At 41.7% G+C, this 19,697-nt stretch overlaps 1 long non-coding RNA gene across 9 annotated transcripts in view; it reads left to right on the top strand.

The window, feature by feature from the left end:
- The window catches only part of LOC119827027, a 52,982-nt gene that overhangs the window by 12,325 nt on the left and 20,960 nt on the right, over positions 1-19,697 (top strand). For 3 of the 9 annotated variants that reach the window (XR_005287556.1, XR_005287550.1, XR_005287557.1), the window contains 3 exons: positions 966-4,218; positions 4,480-4,720; positions 7,050-8,320. This is a non-coding gene — a long non-coding RNA (uncharacterized LOC119827027). Of the gene's footprint in view, positions 1-965; positions 4,219-4,479; positions 4,721-7,049; positions 8,321-10,811; positions 11,461-12,272; positions 12,848-17,535; positions 19,145-19,697 lie in introns of those variants that run through there. The other 6 variants (XR_005287554.1, XR_005287553.1, XR_005287558.1 and 3 more) reach the window with 5 other exon arrangements.

Below are 19,697 nucleotides of genomic sequence, written 5' to 3' on the forward strand. Positions count from 1 at the left end.
TTATGTTACATGACCACACACTTTATCTTAACCAAGGACTTGGATCTAGCAAAATATCAATTTGGTTCAAATTTATTTCAGAAAATATTCCAGTGCTCTCGTTTTATTCTGGGTCAGTGGTTTTCAAAAGTATAGGTTTGGTTTCTGTTCAGAACTTCTCACTGGGCTATAAACAACTGAAAAATGTTAGCATTACTTCTTTGTAAACGATGTGCAGTTCAGTTCAAGGTTCATTTAACCAGGAATCTGTTCCAACTTCGAGCATAAGTTGAGTTTATAGTTGGCTACAACTCAATCTCAGGTTCCAAACTTACTCCAGACATCTCAGGGATGTACGCTCTATAACTGTCCCAATAGCACCACCAACTGAGGACTGTTTACTGAGATTTCTGTCCTGCCCGGTCTTGCAGCCATTCAGTGACAAAGAAACACACAGAGGCCTGCATCAATTATAAACTGATTGGCCTATTAGCTCAGGCTTCTTATTAACTCTTATAACTTATATTAACCCATAATTCTTGTCTGTGTTAGCCATGTGGTTTGATACCTTTTATCAGTGAGGCATTCTCATCTTGCTTCTTCTGTATCTGGATGACAAGTGTAGACTGACTCCTTTTCCCAGAATTTTCCTGTTCTTATTATCTTGCCTATACTTCCTGTCTGGTCACGCTCCTTATTCTTTCTGCCTGGCTACTGACCTATCAGTATTTTATTAAAATACAAGTGACAAATCTTTACAGGATAGAAGACCACTGCCCCACAGCAGAGGACCAAGTAAGTATTCAAATTCGTAAGACTGTGAGGGGCATTTCTCTTTTAAACCACCACACTGGGAAGTTACCATGGAACACAAACAGAACATTTAGGAAGCAAAGCTTATTAAAGGAAGTATGTCACTGAGCATGGAATTTGAGGTTTTATAATTTGGCCTCACTTCTTATTCTCTCTCTGTTTCCTTTGTGTAGATGAAATATGATCAACAAGTTCTCTCTCCTGCTCCAGCCATCATGCCGTCTCTGTCATGTCTTCTCCTTCACCACCATGGACTCTATCCCTCTGCAACTGTGAGCCAAAATGAACTGTTTCTCCTTTAAGTTATTTTTTTCTTGGGGTATTTTTTTTATCACAGCCACAGGGGAGAAAAACTAGCACAGATATTATAAGTCTCAGACTAAATTTAATAGGTAGAGACTAAGGGATAAACAAAGACATCCAAAAAATAGGGTCAAGCATGGACAAAAAGAGGGACAGAAAGAGCCACTGAGGTTTTAAAGAGGTAACTAACAACTGAGTGACTTTCCTTATGGTCCTGCTATCTCTACCAGAAAATCAGGACTACTCAAGACACACTCATTATGCTGATCAGATTTTAAATTGAATAAGGAGGGAAACAGAGAGAACTTCTGGGGCCTTTGAGGGAGAAAATTCGATGGTTCATATTAAGAATGACCGCCTTGCAAATGTGTGTAGGGTTCAGGTGCAGCAATTTGACCAGAAGATATCTGAAGAGCCAGTTATGGTTAAAGCCAAATATTCTTGTGATGTTTAAAGAGTCTCATATTTTCCAACTCAAAGGGGAAAACATTTCCGTGCATATTTTTCAGCATTGAAAACTTATTCCCATTTTCCCATATTCTTGTACTAGACCTTTCCTGATGATTGGTGAAGAAATGAATTATCTGGGTGCCACTGTCAATCTATGGTGATGCCCCTTTTCTTAGTAGAGTGTGTGACTCCTATACACAAATAAGACTTTACAGCCTTTGAATACTAGACATCTCAAAGCTCTATCCAGTGAGAAGTGTTCACCCATGTTCCACAGAACAAAGGAGGCCTCCCTTCTTACCAGAGACAATGGAATTTCTTCCCCTCGGCAGGGAGATTTTTATGAACATCCTGACATCTATGGAGATGTTTTACAGCCTCTGCCATGGATGATGCTTTCATTTCCGTCTGACCCAAGGAGGTAATTTTTATTGTCCAGTTGAATAAAGTCAAGGTCAGAGAGAGGAAGTAGCTTACCCATGTCACTCAGACCTGAGTTAGATGTACAATGACTCTGTTCACAATCAACTGATTCTAGTCTCCAGGCACCCCACCCTACCCCAACTCCAAACAGTTGGCAAGACTAGCTGTTCATGTATTAGCCATTGAATTGATCCTACTCTGTCATTTCATTCTGTTTTGTGGAGTCAGTACCCCGTGTCCCAAGAATGATGCGTGACTACCCCATTAGCAGATCTGTTAATGAGGACACGCTGTGTTCAGTCACGAGGAAGCTAACTCAATTATCTTTCTTTTGATTGGGTTTTGGTAGAGACACAGAGGGTTTCTGCTTGTAGTTAGCTTTACAACATGTTATAAATATCAATATACTGCACATTAGCTGTCGAAAAGGAACCTCAGCATTTCAAATGCTTGTGAAGAGATGGAAATTTCAAGCTGTATTAAAACCATTAGTTTAACTCAGAGAGCCACAACTGTCCAGCCATTCAACACCTCCTTCAAGACCTGCAAGTTTATGAATGGAAGCTACAGGTTTGCAGGGAATTATTGAATGGGAGGGAGACAGTGGTGGGGTCACTAAAATTTTCCCTTTGTACCCTTGGTAGCTCAGAGAAAGCCTTGTAGGACAACACTTTTGTTTCATTTGAGATAGGGTCACATATAGCCCAGGCTAGAACACCTAGTGTATTAGAGATTGGTCTCGAACTCCTGGCCCCTCTGCCTTTACCTCTTCAGTGTTGATTCTGTAGTTATTCACCTCTACTGTTCACTAAGAAAACATTCCAATAATAAGTGATACTTCCCTGGTTTTATCTCAAGGCATCAGAAATCTTGGTAGAAAATTTAAAGACAAGTAACAGATAATATTCTATCTGCATAAATCTCTGCCTCGAAACATTATCAATACTACAAAGCCAGTAATTGATGAGGTGCAAAACTTCTTTTATAAGTAACCCATAGACACATTCATATTCAAAAATTTCAACTAAATTACTCCTTTTAAATTTTTATTTTTTAAATCTGTGTGTTTTGCCAGCATGTACATCAGTGTACGTAGTGTGTACTGGGTGCCCGCAGGGGCCAGAAGAGGGCATCAGATCCCCAGGAACTGGAGTTACAGATGGTTGTGAGGTCATATGTGGATGCTAGCACCTGAACCTGGGTCTTTGGTGATAGGTGCAAGTGCTCTGAGCCATCTCTCCAGCCACATCATATGTTAGATTTAAGTGTTCATAGAATATTTGATTTCTGTGCTTTCCTCTCACTCTTCCAAACTCCATGAACCTCTATTTTATGGTCAATGAAGTGAAAAAAGCATTGAATTTCACATGTTCCATCCAGCCATTCGATTTGACTATTCGAGAAACCCTCTTTCTATGTCCATGGGGCAGTTTCCTGGGGGACCGAACTTCAGCTGAAGCAAAGGGCCAAAATTTGAGATTTTGGGTTTGCATACTTTCTGAGCAGAGAAGCCATTCTAACTAGTTACCTGGCCTAGTGATGACTAAAGGTAAATGAGACGCTGCTGACTTGTTGGCACCCTTTCTGGAAGCATGTTGTCCCAGTCCTCTGTCCTGTTACAGAGTTCCCTCCCATGGCGGCCTCTTCATTCCCAGAGCTCTCCTGCTGCACTGGTCCTCTCAGTACCGTTCCTTTCTCACAAGGCCCGGCATGAGAACCTTCGGACCCCTATACCATACACACCCACGGAATGCCAGGCGCACACAAGAGAAAAGAGCGAAAGCAAACACTACAGCAGCATGGAATCCCCACTACGGGATGTGACTTCACCAATCCCTTCCTGCGGGAAAGGGTCCTGTAGACTACTGTTCAGTCATCTTAGGCATGAGTCCTGCCCAGAAGACACCGCCGGGTAAGGGGGTGTGGTGAGCCTGGTGTGCAAAGGCTGAAAATCGAGGCAAACAGAGTCCTGAAACAACAGTGCATTTTGAGGTAAAGAAATGTTGTTTGGATACCATCGACCAGGAACAGGAAGTAAAATCACAAACAAACAGGACATAATCAGGAACTATGTCTCCTCTTCCTGCTCGAGCCCGTATTTCTTTTCTAGAAATCAATACTAGAAAAAGACTGATAAAAGGAAGCTGACAATGTGGTCTGTAGAGTCGCAGCTCTGGCTTTGAAGCTTTCTTGGAAAAGACGCATCTGGGACTCTTCCCTTCATAATACAGAATAACACAAATGAAAACAGTAGGTATTTCTTCATAAATACTGGGAGATATCTCATTTGGTCATGTCCTTGCTTCGCAAACATGGGGACTATCATTGGATCCCTAGAAGGCACACCACAAAAGGACCTGTATGGTGGTGGTACACGCTTGCTATCCCAGCGCTGGAAGGAGGCATTATTTAAAATCCTGTCACCACATATTGCCATTGGGTGTATTGAAATAACAAACAGCATTAGGTTTGCCCCCCTCTCACTATGTGTGTGTGTGTGTGTTCATGTAGGTGCACATCCCTTGGTTCAACACTGCATATACGGAGGTCAGAGGACAACCTGGTTACTTGGCTGTCATTTCACATCTTCCACTCTTCCACCTTGTTGGAGTCAGGGTCTCTGGTCTGCTGTGTACATTAGATTACCTACCCCATGAACATGGAGGCTGCCATCTGACCCTAGAAGAACCAAGATTACAGAAGTGTGCCGCTATGCCTTGTTGATCCACACTCACGTCTTCACTCTCGTTAGGTAAGAACTCTTCCCACTGAACCATCTTCCCAGCACCTAAGTATCTGTTTTTGACAACAGCATCTTTCTGCCAACAACTAGTTCCCATTGGGAAATACACACTCTGTTTCTGTAAACACGGACACCAGTGAGCAGAGCGGGAGTGTCTCCTGCTCCCTGAATGAGACTGCATTCTTCCTCTGGTTGTCCCAACATGGTGATTCCTCTCTCTGAAATGCTCCTCCATACCCAAGCTTCATAGGGCTACCCATGAGCCATCTTCTCAGAAAGACCTTTTGTGTTCACCAATCTGACCAGATCAGTACCACCCTCTGCCTTCCCTTCCGGCTTTGCTCTCGTCCACAGCACTGAACATTCCTGAACTACGCCCACTTGTTTGTTTCCTATTTTGTCAATGTCTCTCCACATCAATGAGAATATTTTCATTTTCTGTGCTCCTTCAACAACTTAATCGGTCACAGACCCAGACAGAACCGACAAGACATACGGTTTGCATCTTTTTTCCTTATCATTCTCCTTCCTTTTAGTTTTGCCATTCAGTTTATTTGAACAAAAACTGCTTGAATTATAACATTTGCAGCATATATAGGAATTGTAGCATATATAGGAATGTGCTAGAAAGAGACAATAAAAAATGATGAAGGGATGGATTTTGTTCCTTGTGACTCATGACATAGGTACCGGTTGCAGTAATTTATTATGAAAACAGCATGAAGGAGAACCATAGCTGAAGTATTGAAGCCTTAGGGATATGATGGCTAGAACTGGTTAAGAGTCAGAAACCCAACCCAGATTGCTTAAACACAAAGGAGAATGTATTTGTTTACATAACTTAAAAAGTCCAGTCTTCACAGAGGTTATCCATGAAATATTGAGGGCAACAAGACTTCCTCTATTTCCTGTCTCTTGTCTCTCCTTTCCATTCATGGGCAGATCTCATCTGAACCAACAGGTACAAAGATGCCACTAGGACTAGCCGCTTGCATCCTGTTGATTACAAGTCAGGGCTTTCTAGACAGAGTTCTGAAAGATTCCCCATGGCAAGGTATAGTCATGAATCCTAAACAGGCCCATTGTTACTGATGGGTCACAGTCTGAGAAGTGTTTAGCATAAGTGTCGTAGAACATTATTTCAATTTGTCCATTTTTGCATTAGACAAAGGATGCAGATTTCCACTCTGAGCTTTGTATTTATGCTTTGCAATGCACATGCTGTCACACCACATGACACTAGGAAAAGTTTCTGGAAACACCCTGGTTGACTCCAGGTGTGTCTGTCTATGAACTGAAGTGATTCTGTTGTGCGTATGAAGTTTTCTACTCCTGGAAACACAAAGGTTTAATTATAGCAAAAGACTTAACTCTTGAGCTTGGAAGTGCTAAATCAGCATATCTTTGAATGGTCCTGTGTTAGAATCCACAGATCTTTGAGTTGTCCTATGTTAGAATGCTGAAAACTTGATATTTGACTTGCTAACTTGTGCTCCATTAAAAAAAGAAAGAAAAAAAAGAAAGAAGGGAAAGAAAGAAAAGAAAGGAAAGGAAGAAGGAAGGAAGGAAGGAAGGAAGGAAGGAAGGAAGGAAGGAAAAAAGATCTAAATAAAGTTTGTTTTGGGACCATAACAAAATTTCTAACAATTTCTGAGATGGCTCTAAATATACTTTGGCCATTTTGTACTGTGTGTTCATATGTTCATATGAAATGACTTTCTCAGCGCTGATGTTTACAAAATCAATGCATTGATCAATTGATGGAGGAGGGTTTTCTATCAATCTGTTGATTTCATTGGTTAATTAATAAAGAAAATTGCTTGGCCTGATAGGTCAGAACATAGGTGGGTGGAGTAGACAGAAGAGAATGCTGGGAAGAAGGGAAGTGAGGCAGGTGCCTCAAGCAGTCACCATGACTCTCTTCTCTGAGATGGATGCAGGCTAGAATCTTCCCGGTAAGCCATCACACAGATTACTAAATATGGGTTAATCAAGATGTGAGAGTTAGCCAGTAAGAGGCTAGAGCTAATGGGCCAAGCAGTGTTTAAAAGAATACAATTTGTGTGTTGATATTTCGGGTATAAACCTAGCCATGCGGGAGCCGGGCGGGACGAAAAGCAGGCCTGCTCGTCATATCACTACAATCAATGATGAAAATAATGATAACTTCTTGTGCCCTGCAGTATCAAATGTTCAGCCATGATTCCATTCTCTATGGCGAAACAAATAAGCAAACCCAACTTAATAGCAAGCAGATTCACCTGAGTGTTTAATAAGTGATAAAATTTTATTATATGAAAATCATTTTGAAATAATTTTCCTTACAATTTATTTTCAGAAGTCTTTGATTGGCATAGCTGTTGGATGTGCCACCCACCTATGGTCAAGAAAAAAAAATCTCAGTGTCAAAGAGTGATGAATAAAAAGTCTCCATATGAACAGTCTACAGATACTCAGAGCAAAAAAAAGCTCTATTTCTAAGGCAGTCACAGCTATGAAAGAGCCCATCCGCGCTGTGCTCAGTGGGGTGGCTCATGATGTGGCCATCCAATCTGACTTTTCCATTTGTCTGATGAATCAGTGACTGTTCCCTAGAAGAATGAGAAGGACATGATGGTGGCTGTAGTTTTGTTTGTTTGCATAGCTGTGTGTACATCTGTGTAGAAAAGCACACACAAATTGGGAAGAACTGGGTTGAAACAACAGAACATCATCTGGCTTTTTAAAATAGAAACTAAATGTATCCAGCTAGATGGATAGTGTGCTTAGCATGGGTCTGCTCACACACTCTGTAACAGAGAGAGGACCCAGTGTAGAAGCTAGAGCAATGGGAATATAGCCCAATACTCAGTTGGGCAACCCCAGGAATGCCAACTGCTGCCATCGCTGGGTCCTAGGAACCACAGCTTTGTTAATTATCAGGTGCTGGGCAAAGGTCATTCCCTTAGAACTTCTGTCATTACAGCTGGGAAACCTGCTTCAGAGAGCTTCTTCTCCATGTCCCTCTGTTAGCAAATTAAAGTTGTATATGGATAGAAGCATTTGTATCCTAGTAGAAAGAGGAACTAGCATAACAAATGTCTGTCTGGTTTTATTCTAGTGAAAAAGTCCAATAAAGGGACTTCACAAACCATGAGAAAAGTTACTAAGATCCGTATGATATAAGGTTTTTACTATTTGTTTTAGATGATAGAATTTAAGAGAGCACAAAATAATCACATAGTTTGTTTAATGAAGTAATGGTTTTCAACAAACATTCATTAACTTTCACATCTAATGAGAATCATACTAACACAGCCTGAATCACACACAGCCTCCAACCCTCATCATAGAATAGCTTTGTCCAAAGAATTGGACAATCAAGACAATGAAAGTCGAAACAAATGATGTCTCACAAAGTGCACAGTGATGATGACTGGACATTCTCTGGCTAAAAACATGGCAAAAATCATAATTTCTGACTCTTGCAACATTTCACTAACAAAGAAAAGTGCCTTAATTGTTTGGCGTGTTTGAAGCTGCAGCCAGAGATTTGCATCTCAGTTTGGTAAATTTTACGTGCCGAGATCTGCCATTCCTAGTTAACAAATAAATGTGGCTGAGCACCAATTAGAGCGATATGTCAGCACACCCAGGCCTCGGAAGAAATAAGTCATGTGTAATTGGCGTTGCGCTATCGTCTAAGTCTGACACATCTAAGACGCAAAGGCAGATGCTTCAGTTCCAGAACAGTTCATGTTTTCAGTGCACACACACTCAGGAGAGTGTGCTTGCAATAACACGTCAGGAAACATTTTCATGTGCCGATGATGGGAATGCCCACGGTTCTTAAGAGCGTTGGCCTTCTGAGGGTGGTGGCTATTGTTGCTCTCCTACCTGGGAAACAGAGCAGTCCTATTGCCGATGTTTTCCTCGGTCCTCTAACTGCCCCTGGTAGACTAACAAAGCAAAGAGCATGGAGCTGATTTCAGATTTTAAATAACAAGTATAATAATCCCTTTGTGGGGGCCAACTCTGTCACACTGGAACACTGGGCAAATGGTTGTCCCTAGGGCTCTCTGTTCCTATGAAGCTGACCATTTGTCTTCTAATAGCCCCAAGAAGCAGTTGATGCATGCTGCGCACCTTGCCCCTTCCCCCTTCCTCCCCACCCCACCCCCCGTCTGCGCTCTATGCACTAGAATCCAGTTCATGAGCCTCGGGCAAGGGGCTGGAGGTTGAGGAAACACACGCAGAGACAGACAAACACACGCAGAGACAGACCAACACACGGACCTCCAATTGCTGTTGCTGGTACAAAAGCCCTTCTTTAATAGCACCCTGGAGGCTTAAATACCCAGCAGTCAATGGCCAACAGGTGAAAATCCCATCCTCTGATACTCTAGGCTAGCCACAGCTTCTAGTAACTTCAATTAGAAGGCTCTAGACAGGGAAGAGCAGCTGAAGGCCAGGACTCAATTGGTCCCAACAGATGCAGGCAAAGGGGAAATAAGGATGGAGGATTTTTGTTGTTTGCTTTATGCTGCTGGATAGTGGACATAAGGCCACCTGCTGGCTAGCCAAACACTCCACAACTAAGCTTTATCCCCAGCACAGGTTGCCTTGAGTAACCTGCATATCACAGGTAAGCCTTGAACTTCCAATTCTCTTGCCTCCTAAGTGGCTGAAATTACAGGCCCATGCCTCCATTCCCTGTGAATAAATAATCTCTTATCAGTCCTAGGATGGTTGGAAAGGTTTTCTCCCCCACTCTTGAGAAACGCTGAACATTCATTATAACCTTCTTTCTGGTGGGTAGAACCCACAGGGAAGTTGGGAGCCTTAGCACTCTCATACCCCCAATAGGAAAAGACTCTCTATTAAAGTGCCCATCATGTGGGAAGTCCCTCTGTATATGTGTCACTTCTACTGGTTAATGAATAAAGAAGCTGCTGTTGGTCAATGACTTAACAGAATATAGTCAGGCTAGAAAAGATATATATATATATATATATATATATGTGTGTGTGTGTGTGTGTGTGTGTGTGTGTGTGTGTATGTGTGTGTGATATATATGTGTGTGTGTGTGTGTGTGTGTGTGTATATATATATATATATATATATATATATAGAGAGAGAGAGAGAGAGAGAGAGAGAGAGAGAGAGAGAGAGTAGGTGGGTTAGTGAGATACTATGTAGCAGCCACTGGGGACAGATGAGCCGGAACCTTACTGTTAAGCCACAGCCGTGTGGGGATATACAGACTAATAAAAATGGGTTAAATGGGTTAAATTAAGACGTAAGAGCTAGCCAATAAGAAGCTAGAGCTAATAGACCAAGAAATGATTTAATTAATATAGTTTCTGTGTGGTTATTTTGAGTCTGGGCAGCTGGGAATGAACAAACAGCCTTCCGCCAACAAGCCCAGATGGTCATCCTGTGTCTTCCGTGAGTGACAGATACCTTTACTTGAAATGATTAAATATAAAAACAATGGATTTACTGTTGAAGGTGTGCTGACTCAGTTTTATTGAGCACATGGTATGCAACAGGCTATAGCCTAAGTGCTTCTTAAGTATTCATTTATTTAATCTTCATTCTAACCTCATTAACTCATTAACATCCTTCTCAAAACTCAAGGGCACAGAGAAATTATACAGTCCAGTGACGGCCACCTGCTAGAGCAGGAATACGGCTTTTACTTGGGAAAATTAGCCTCAAGTTCTGTTTTACATAATAGAAGGTTAAATGAACTAAGTTGAGCAAAGCAACCCATTCATATCTTCTCATTATAGAGAAAAACTATCTGTCATTTGTTTTTCCCAGAAAGACCAGAAATCAAGAGACCATTAGTAGAGACTGGCTTTATTGTCTTCTTGCAGCTCTGTGTAAGCACACACTAGTGTTCTGTTGGAATTTCCTGTGTGCTTATTGCTCAGTGAATGGAATCCTCCCTCCAGGCTGGTTCTGGTTCTGCCATGTCCTATTGTGTGAGCTGAAGTTCCTCAAAACAAGCAGAAATCACACCATCATTATCATGTACACAACAATTGTCCTTTACTCATTTGAGATGAAACATTGAGTGAAACAAGTCTGGTTCCCGTCTTTTATACCTCAACAGGAAACCTCCTCGTATAACTTGACATATGACAGACCAGAGTGGAAAAGAGCAGCCGAGTAAGGGAAGAAAAGCTACAAAGTTTAGCATGCAATCTGAAACCTCTAGCTTCTGCACCAGGACTTAATAATAAGGTTTCTGAATTTACAACTGGATAATTATCAAAAGTTTATGCAAGAGGCAAATGTAATTTTTATGTGGACCACGCGTGAAGTCTCTTGAATGCTTAATTACATCCGTCATGCTGCTCAGGACAAAGACTGACTGAGGATAAATGTGAAGAGCAAGTTATTTCATTCAGAGATGAAACAGGAAAAATATCTGTTGTGTACCCATGGCAAAAAATTCAAGTAACACGCCATTGTTTAGCCTTTATGACTTTCTATTTTAATTCTTTATTACTTCACTATTCTAAGCTAATGCTTCTACATATGTGACAAATGCGGATCTTATTTTATAAACATAGGAAGTGAGGGGTGTGTAGGGAGAGGACTTGCTGAGTCACCTGCACCAGTTCCAGACAAGCCAGAAGGAGAAGGGACAGGGCGAGAAGAAGTGTAGTCCCATCTGCTAGACAAAACACACGACAAGAAAAGTAACCTGGTTTCTGGAGCAATTAAAATTATTAAAAATATTGATTTATTTGTTTGTACACATGTGTCTGTGCCATGGCATGCACGTCATGTGGAAGACGAAAACTTGAAGGCTGTGGCCCCTCTCTCTCCCATATGGCATGCATCTAGGGAGTGAACTCAAGTCACCAGGCTTAGCAGCAAGCACCATTACCCACAGAGCCATCTCTCCTACCTCCTTTTGATTATTTTTAAAAAAATAGAATGCAAATTAAAGTGTCTCACCATAGTGTTTTCTTATGTACTTACTCTTATTTGTCCCCCTCCCCCACATCAGCCCCATCTCCCTTCCCAAAACCTTCCCTTTCTGCTGTTGTGCCACATGTAATCCTGTCTTATTTTTCTTTCCCCCCTTTTTTTTCTTTCCCTTAAAGCATCTCCTTCCCCTCACAACTCCCTTTCTAGTTTCATTGCTTACAGACACATAAGAATTAGAATCTAAAGTCTCCATATGAGAAAAAGGGTGAATTCATGGAAGTCTGGTTTATTTCATTTAACATAATGATTTTCAGCTCCATGCATTTTTCTGCAAATGTCAGAGTTTAAGGTAACTAAAAATAACAGGTTGCAGACTTTGGGCAGTATTAGCTAGAACTAAAGTGTAATGTCTCAATGATTTCTGTGAAGAAATATATTCTTGTTTGAATCTTTTATCAAATTCAAACATTTTATGTAGTAGAATATATATTTACATACATGTACAAATGTGAATGCACACACACATACAGAGAGAGAGAGAATCATAGCCTAATTAGCTTCTCTAAAAGGCAAATTTGCTCTAAAAAGTGTCTCATCTACCACAAAAGAGTAACATCTACCTATTAATTATCAGCTACGAACAGACCTGGAGTTTGATATGGCAGAGAGAAGAATGAGCATGTGCTCTGCAGTTCAAGACTCAGAAATTCAAGAGAGTCTCAGTCAGATGGACATGGTACAGGGTTTCTCAAAAGCATTTGATCAGAGTCAAAATACCTGAAGAATTGGTGGATCCTGCAAACATTCTGCTCCTATTTTACTCTATTAGAACAGAACTCCAAGAAACATGTACTCTGAAACATTTATATTATAAAATCATGAATCCTTGGAAAAGATCTTCACCAACCCCATGTCTGACAAAGGACTGATCTCCAAAATATATAAAAACTCAAGAAATTAGACATTAAAATTCTAAATAACCCAACTAAAAATGGGGTACTGAATTAAACAGAGAACTCTCAACAGAAGAATCTCAAATGGCCAAAAGATACTTAAAGAAATGTTCAACATTCTTTGCTATTAGGGAAATAACTATCAAAACAACTCTGAGATACCATCTTACACCTGTCAGAATGGCTAAGATCAAAAACACTAATGATATCTTATGCTGGTCGGAATGCAAACTTGTACAACCACTTTGGAAATCAATGTGGTGATTTCTCAGAAAATTGGGAATCAACCTACCTCAGGATCCAGCAATAATACTCTTGGGTATATACCCAAAAGATGCTCAATTATACAAAAGCATTTGTTCAACTATGTTCATAGCATCATTATTTGGAATAGCCAGAACCTGGAAACAACCTTGATGCCCCTCAACCGAAGAATGAATAAAGAAAATGTGGCACATTTACACATTAGAGCACTACGCAGCAGTAAAAGAACAATGACATCTTTAATTTTGCATGCAAATGGATGGAATTAGAAAACACTATCCTGAGTGTGGTAACCCAGACCCAAAAAGATGAATATAGTATGTACTCACTCATAAGTGGATACTAGCTATAAACAAAGGACATTGAGCCTATAGTTCATGATCCTAGAGAAGCTAAGTAATAAGGTGAACCCAAAGGAAAACATATATAGATCCACCTGGAAATTGGAAACAGACAAGATCGCCTGATAAAATTGGGAGCATGGGGCTGGGGGGAGAAGGGAGGGTAGAAGGGGAAGAGGAAGGAAGAAGAGAATTGAGGAGAACTTGAGGAAATGGGATAGTAGAGATGGAGGAAGGACAGAGATGAGAGCAAGGAAAGAGATATTTTGATTGAGGGGTTCACAGAAACCTGGCTCTAGAGAAATTCCCAGGAATCCACAAGGATGACCCTAGATAAGATCCTAAGCAATAGAGGAGAGGGGGTCCGATCTTGACTTGCTCTGTAGTCAGATTGATGACTATCTTAAATGTCACCATAGAACCTTCATCCAGCAACTGATGGAAACAGAGGCAGATTGCTTTGTGGAAGGCCTTACCCTCTCTGAAGATTGGATGGGAGTGGGGTGGGAGGGTGTGTAGAGGGAATGGGAGGAGGAGAGGGAGTGGGAACTTGGATTGGTATTTTTTTTAAAAAATCTAATGAATTAAAAAAAATGTAAAAGAAAATCACTCCACACTTTCAAAAATAAGCAAATAGTAATGTGTGTAAGCAAATCCATTATCTTTTTCATCATGTCTAACATTGTCTTTTTGAAATTCTCAAGTCTCATAAGATTCTGCTCAATGAGAGATCTAGATTCTTACATATACATTGGCTGGGACGTCTCACTTTACATAACATTAGGAAAATCACTGAGTGCCCCTGGGCAGGCAGAAGGAATGACTAGAGGATGTTAAGAAATCTGCACTGTAGAGGAGTGGAAAATCTAGCTAAGCACAAGCCAACCAGTTAGGGTTCATTTATTATCTCTCTGCTCTTGACTGTGGGCATAAGAGCAGTGATCTCAAAACACCCGCTGTCGTTACATCCAAGCAGTGATGGTATGTAACCTAGAATGGTGAGCTGGAATAAACCCTTTCTCCCCTAAGCTGCTTTCTGGTCAGGTTATTTGGTCGTAAATGAGATGAAACTAAGAAAAGAATTTACCCTGCACCAGACTTTTGCACACTTTAGTCATCTGAAATTAAACCATGTCTAGGAAATTCTCCCTTCTGCACCAAGCACAGCCCAGTAAGCAGAGGGAACATGTGAAATCATGTTACATTACAGAGTCTTGTTTCTCAAAGAAGAATGACCTCCGAGAAAGACCAGACAGCCATTCCTGAGCCCTTGGTTTTTATGGTGAGCACACAGGCAGAGTTACTGTGCCTCCTGTTTTGATGCATGGCCTCTATGATTGACACTTTACAGATTCTGATGCCTGGCCTGTAGGATTGACACTTTACAGATTTTTCTCTCTGGAATGTTGCTCAGTATCTGAGTCCATGGGGACTCAGTTCCAAGAAACCGAGACCCGGTTCCCTTTCACAAGGTCGTTTTTCATTCCCTTGCTTCTCCTTTCCTTCTCTGCTTTGATGTTCCACTTTCTGTTGCACCAGGATGCTAAGTCGCAGGTTTGCTCATGCGGAGACCTTCCAGCCAGGGCTTGTCATGGCTACTGTGTGCTCAGGTAATTTGGTCCTCTGATGAAAATCAGACATTTTTAGAGTTCTTTCCAGCCAGAGGCCAAGGCTTAACTTTCACCTCTCCTCATCAAGGGGAAACCTGGGTTTTCAAAAGATCTGATTTCTTTGATTTCATTTTGTGGTTTCCAAGGTAGGAAAGAATTCCTTCTAGTTTGAAATTATAGCTAACTGCAGGTAAAGAATGTGACTGTGTGTGCCTGGATCCACTAGAGCCAAGGATAATATAAAGAATCAGCCTACGACATTAAAACGTCTACACCAATTATGGCCATTGTGTCTGGGTTCGGTTCTCATTAGTGAGCCAGCCTGACTGAGGGATCTTTGTGTGTGGGCTTGTGTCCCAAGGGAGGGCCACAGAGCCAGCAATGCAGCTGGCATTGGCATGGTATCTGTGAATCTGAGGAGGGATCTTGATACTGAGGTCTATCCCACCTGTGAGCTCACCTGTTGAGAAGTGACTAGAATTGGGAGGATGGATTCCTGACATTTGGTGGCAGTCACCAGTCTTTGAAAAACAGTATTCTGCATATAATCAGATATGAACTGTTTCCCTGGCTATTCAAGCCTTTACGGTAGACAGTTCTGTTCCCAGTTCATGGAACTTCAGAAATGGGATGGTAGGAAATGGAAAACAATTTAAATGCTCCCTGGGCTGGAGAGAGGGTTGGTAAAGCTCTTGCCTTGAAAACACAAGGACCTGAGTTCTATCCTTAGAGCCACCAGTAAAAGCCAAAGACAGTGGTCTGCATCTGTAATCACAGCGTTGTATAGGAAGAGATGGCCATGTCCCTGGGGCTTGCTGGGCCGTCAGTCTAACCTAGGTGACAAAGCTCCAGGCCAAATGAGAGACTCTGTCTCATCAAACAGGGTGGACGGTGAGAAATGACATCCAAGATTGCCCTCCTGCCTTCACATGTGCGCATACACACACACACACACACACACACACACACACACACACACACACCCTCTTATAGGTGTGAACTGATGATTATCAAAATTCAGCACTGAGCTCCTGGTTCCTTTTTTAATTAATTAATTTATTTATTAAAAATTTCCACCTCCTCCCCTCCTCACAATTCCCTCCCACTCCTCCCCTCCAGTCCTAAGAGAAGTCAGGGTGTCCTGCCCTGTGGGAAGTCCAAGACCCTCCCCTCCATCCAGGTCTAGGAAGGTGTGCATCCAAACAGACTAGGCTCCCAAAAAGCTAATACATGCAGTACTCAAAACCCATTGCCATTATCATTGGCTTCTCAGTCAGCCCTCATTGTCAGCCACATTCAGAGAGTCCGGTCTGATCACATGCTCATACAGACCCAGTCCAGCTGGCCTTGGTGAGCTCTAGAGGGGTTCCCAAGTGTCCAAGGGAGTGTCCTCAGCTAGGTACTTGGGCAGCAGAGGAGAGAGTGCCTGGACTGGCCCTATCCTATAGCCACACTGATGAATATCTTGCATATCACCATAGAACCTTCATCTGGCGATGGATGGAGATAGAGACAGAGACCCACATTGGAGCACTGGACTAAGCTCCCAAGATCCAAATGAGGAGCAGAAGGAGGGAGAACATGAGCAAGGAAGTCAGTACCATGAGGGGTGCGTCCACCCACTAAGACAGTGTGCCTGATCTAATGGGAGTTCCTGGTTCTTAGAAGTCCATGCTTCATAATGAACATGTTGGTGTTCATTCAATGATCTGGAAATCAACTCAGTCATAATCATCTTTTGCTAAATAAAAAAATCTCAAAATAGATTCAGAGAAAAAGAAAGAATGCCAGCCAGTGCCACAAGTAGTACCCAGAGGAATGTGCCACGAAGCTACGATTTTGAGTAGAGCTGGTTATGCAAGTGTTTGCAATACACAACTCATTTCGTACATTTTTATTATTTTTTATGTGATTCGGTGTTTTGCCTGCATATAGTTATATGTACCACATACATGCCTGGTGCCCACGGATGCCAGAGGAAGGGGCTGTATCTCCTGGTCCTGGACTTGCAGATGACTGTTAGTTGTCACACGGGTGCAAGGGACTGAATCTGGGTCCTCTGCAAAAGTAAATAGACTCTTAGCCATTAAGCCATCTCTCTGTTCCTAAATCTTTTATTTTTTATTATATACTTGCTCAAAAACATTTGAAAGCCATCATTCAAATGAGATTGAAGCTGAGTTAGAGGAGCAGTGACCGGGAGTCCCTCTGCATGGACTGACGTCTCTGGCATAAACAGAAGACAGTCACTCATTCTGCCCTCTCACTGGGTCCTTTCGAGGCAGCGACTTCCAAGCTGAATCAATTCAAATACTCATCCCCCCAGTCCAGTCTTCATGCCAGAGACTCCCGCCTGCCCGCTTTGATAATTCCCTTCCTCTCTCTGTTCTTCCTTTCCTACCCTCCCTTCTTGCTTCCTTTCTCTATGGAAGGCTGGAGTGTGTTTTTCAGAGTCAGGAAGATTTACCAGCCAAGGCAAACTGTGGATGGAAGCTTAACTTGTGGCAAATAAGCAATTAAGGTGGAAACAATATCCCCACACACCCTGGCCAAATATTCCCACCCTGGAGCAGGTTCCCGTCACCTCACACCTTGATTATTGATGTGGCTCCCAGCTTGGTCCTCACGGGACTCCATTTTGCCCATATAAGCCAAATGAATGCTTTGGGTATATTGTCATCATCCGGAATTTCCCTTCTCAAAACTACCTGGGTTTTCTTCACCCACAGGCCCCATCCAAACTCCGTAGCTGAACGTGGCCACTCCACATTTTGTGTCAATCAGCAGGCCAAGCTCATCTGTGGATGTTCTCAACTTAAGTTTCATTTAGTGCCTGATACAAAGAGAATGTGAGAAGGAATTCAAATAAAATTTTCTGCAGTGTCCTCAAAGACCTTCCAGAACACCAGCAAACACACGCGGAGCTGCTTCAGCAACTGAACAAACGGGAGAGCTGACTGTGTGTGTGTGTGTGTGTGTGTACATGCACGTGTGCATGTGCATGTGGGTGCTCATCTGTGTCCTTGCTTTTCATCTGGAAAAACGTACCATTTTGATTGTCTGCTTTCCTTGTACTCTTATCCCTATCACAGAAGCACTGAGCCTGAGCTTTGTGGAGTAGGTAGGCCTTGGGGGTTATTATTATCTCTGTTTGATCAATGAGAAAGTTAAACTCCTGGAAGTTATTCGATAGACCCAGGGATACACATTTTATGCAGCTCCCCCCCACACCTAGATACAAACCAGTTTGTTCCACAGGGAAACCACAACTACTGCAGGTACATTCTAGAAGCTAGGTCAAGTTGAAAGTAAAGACATAGGAATTTGATCTTGAAACCCATTAACAGTAAGTAGCAACAAGGGCCCCCTAACAATCCTCACCTGTGGTGACATCTGTCATAGCTGCAGCCCTTTCCGGATGGCCAAAGAGCTGCTGAGAAGGTGTTGTGCCGTCTATGTGCACTAAGTCAGTCCATCCCTGCCAGTCTGTCTCTCCAAGTGGAGCTTTGTGCCTGCACTCTGATTTAATAAGCATATATAAACAGCACAGGAAAAAAAAAGAATATCAGCAGCGATTTATTTATAGCTCAGACTGGTCTTTCAAAGCCTCTGCTTCCAGAACCCCTTACATTTTCTGCTCCATGAATTCTTAATCAGTTCCAGTTGAAGTGAACCAATCCATATTCTGGCTATGAGAGAAGGAGGGAGGGAGAAAGAGGAGAGAGAATATGTCTATCTGTTTATCTCTTTATTATCTATCTATCTATCTATCTATCTATCTATCTATCTATCTATTTATCTATCATCTATGTCTATTTATCTCTCTATCATCTATCTATCCATCTATCTATCTACCATCCATTTACCTATCTATCATCTCGCTATTGAGATTGTTTCCACCAACTACCAGGGCTTTGAGCTAATATATCCTACCCCTTTTTATCTGTGTTGGCGAATGTTAGCAAATATGTTAGCAGTTAGACAGGCCTGCTATAATTTTCAAACCTTTTAATCCTTTTTATAGTAATAGAAATCCATGAGCTGATCTTTGAAGATTCTGTACCATGCAGAACATCTGTGTCTCAGTGCTCTGTGTTAACCAGTACCCAGGGTGAGCCTAATCTAGTGGGGGCAGCACACAGCTGGCCCCAGGTTCCTCCTGCAATAATGAGGGCTTCTCTCCCCTTCTGACCTCACCTTCCTCTCCTTAAACCTGCTGTGGTGAATGGCACCCTTACCCTCTGACCCGCCCCAAATGGCTCAATGAATCACATACGGGCTCATAAAAATGATTTGCTGATTTGTCAGGAAGTTGGGAATAAAACAGAGTTGATTTTAGCTTAGGAATGGCTCACCTTACTCAGAAACTCTTAATCCTTTGATTCTGTTTCTACAACAATTGGTTATCTAGAAGCCAAGCCAAGCTTGAAACAGCTTTGCAACCAAATGGAAAACAAAAGACAGCATGCCTTCTCCTCTTCAACCATTCCTTCATATACTGAAGCAAAACCAACATCGTGTTGCCCATAACCTCTGTAACATTTGAAATCTATTTGCACAAATTTCAAATTACTAGAAGTTTATCTCATTTAAAATAGACACCACATTTGTTTTTATTATTTATATTTTAGCCCCATTATGAGTTTTTTACCCCACTTGTCTTAGAATGATTAAAGGAAAAGTATAAAATTTAGTTAATTCAAACCACCTCTACACGGATGCTCTTATTCATTCAAAGCACAGATACATGAATTAACACTGACCAGCCTAAATCACTATTCTTCTTTATGGGAAAGCACTGTACTGTGTTAAAAACATTTGACAAAGAACTAAAAGTCAAAGGACATGTAAAAAACTTTACTTCAGGTGTTATCAGGCCATTTCATTGTTT

This window comes from Arvicola amphibius, chromosome 12, assembly GCF_903992535.2.
Source record: "Arvicola amphibius chromosome 12, mArvAmp1.2, whole genome shotgun sequence".
Lineage (NCBI taxonomy): Eukaryota > Metazoa > Chordata > Mammalia > Rodentia > Cricetidae > Arvicola > Arvicola amphibius.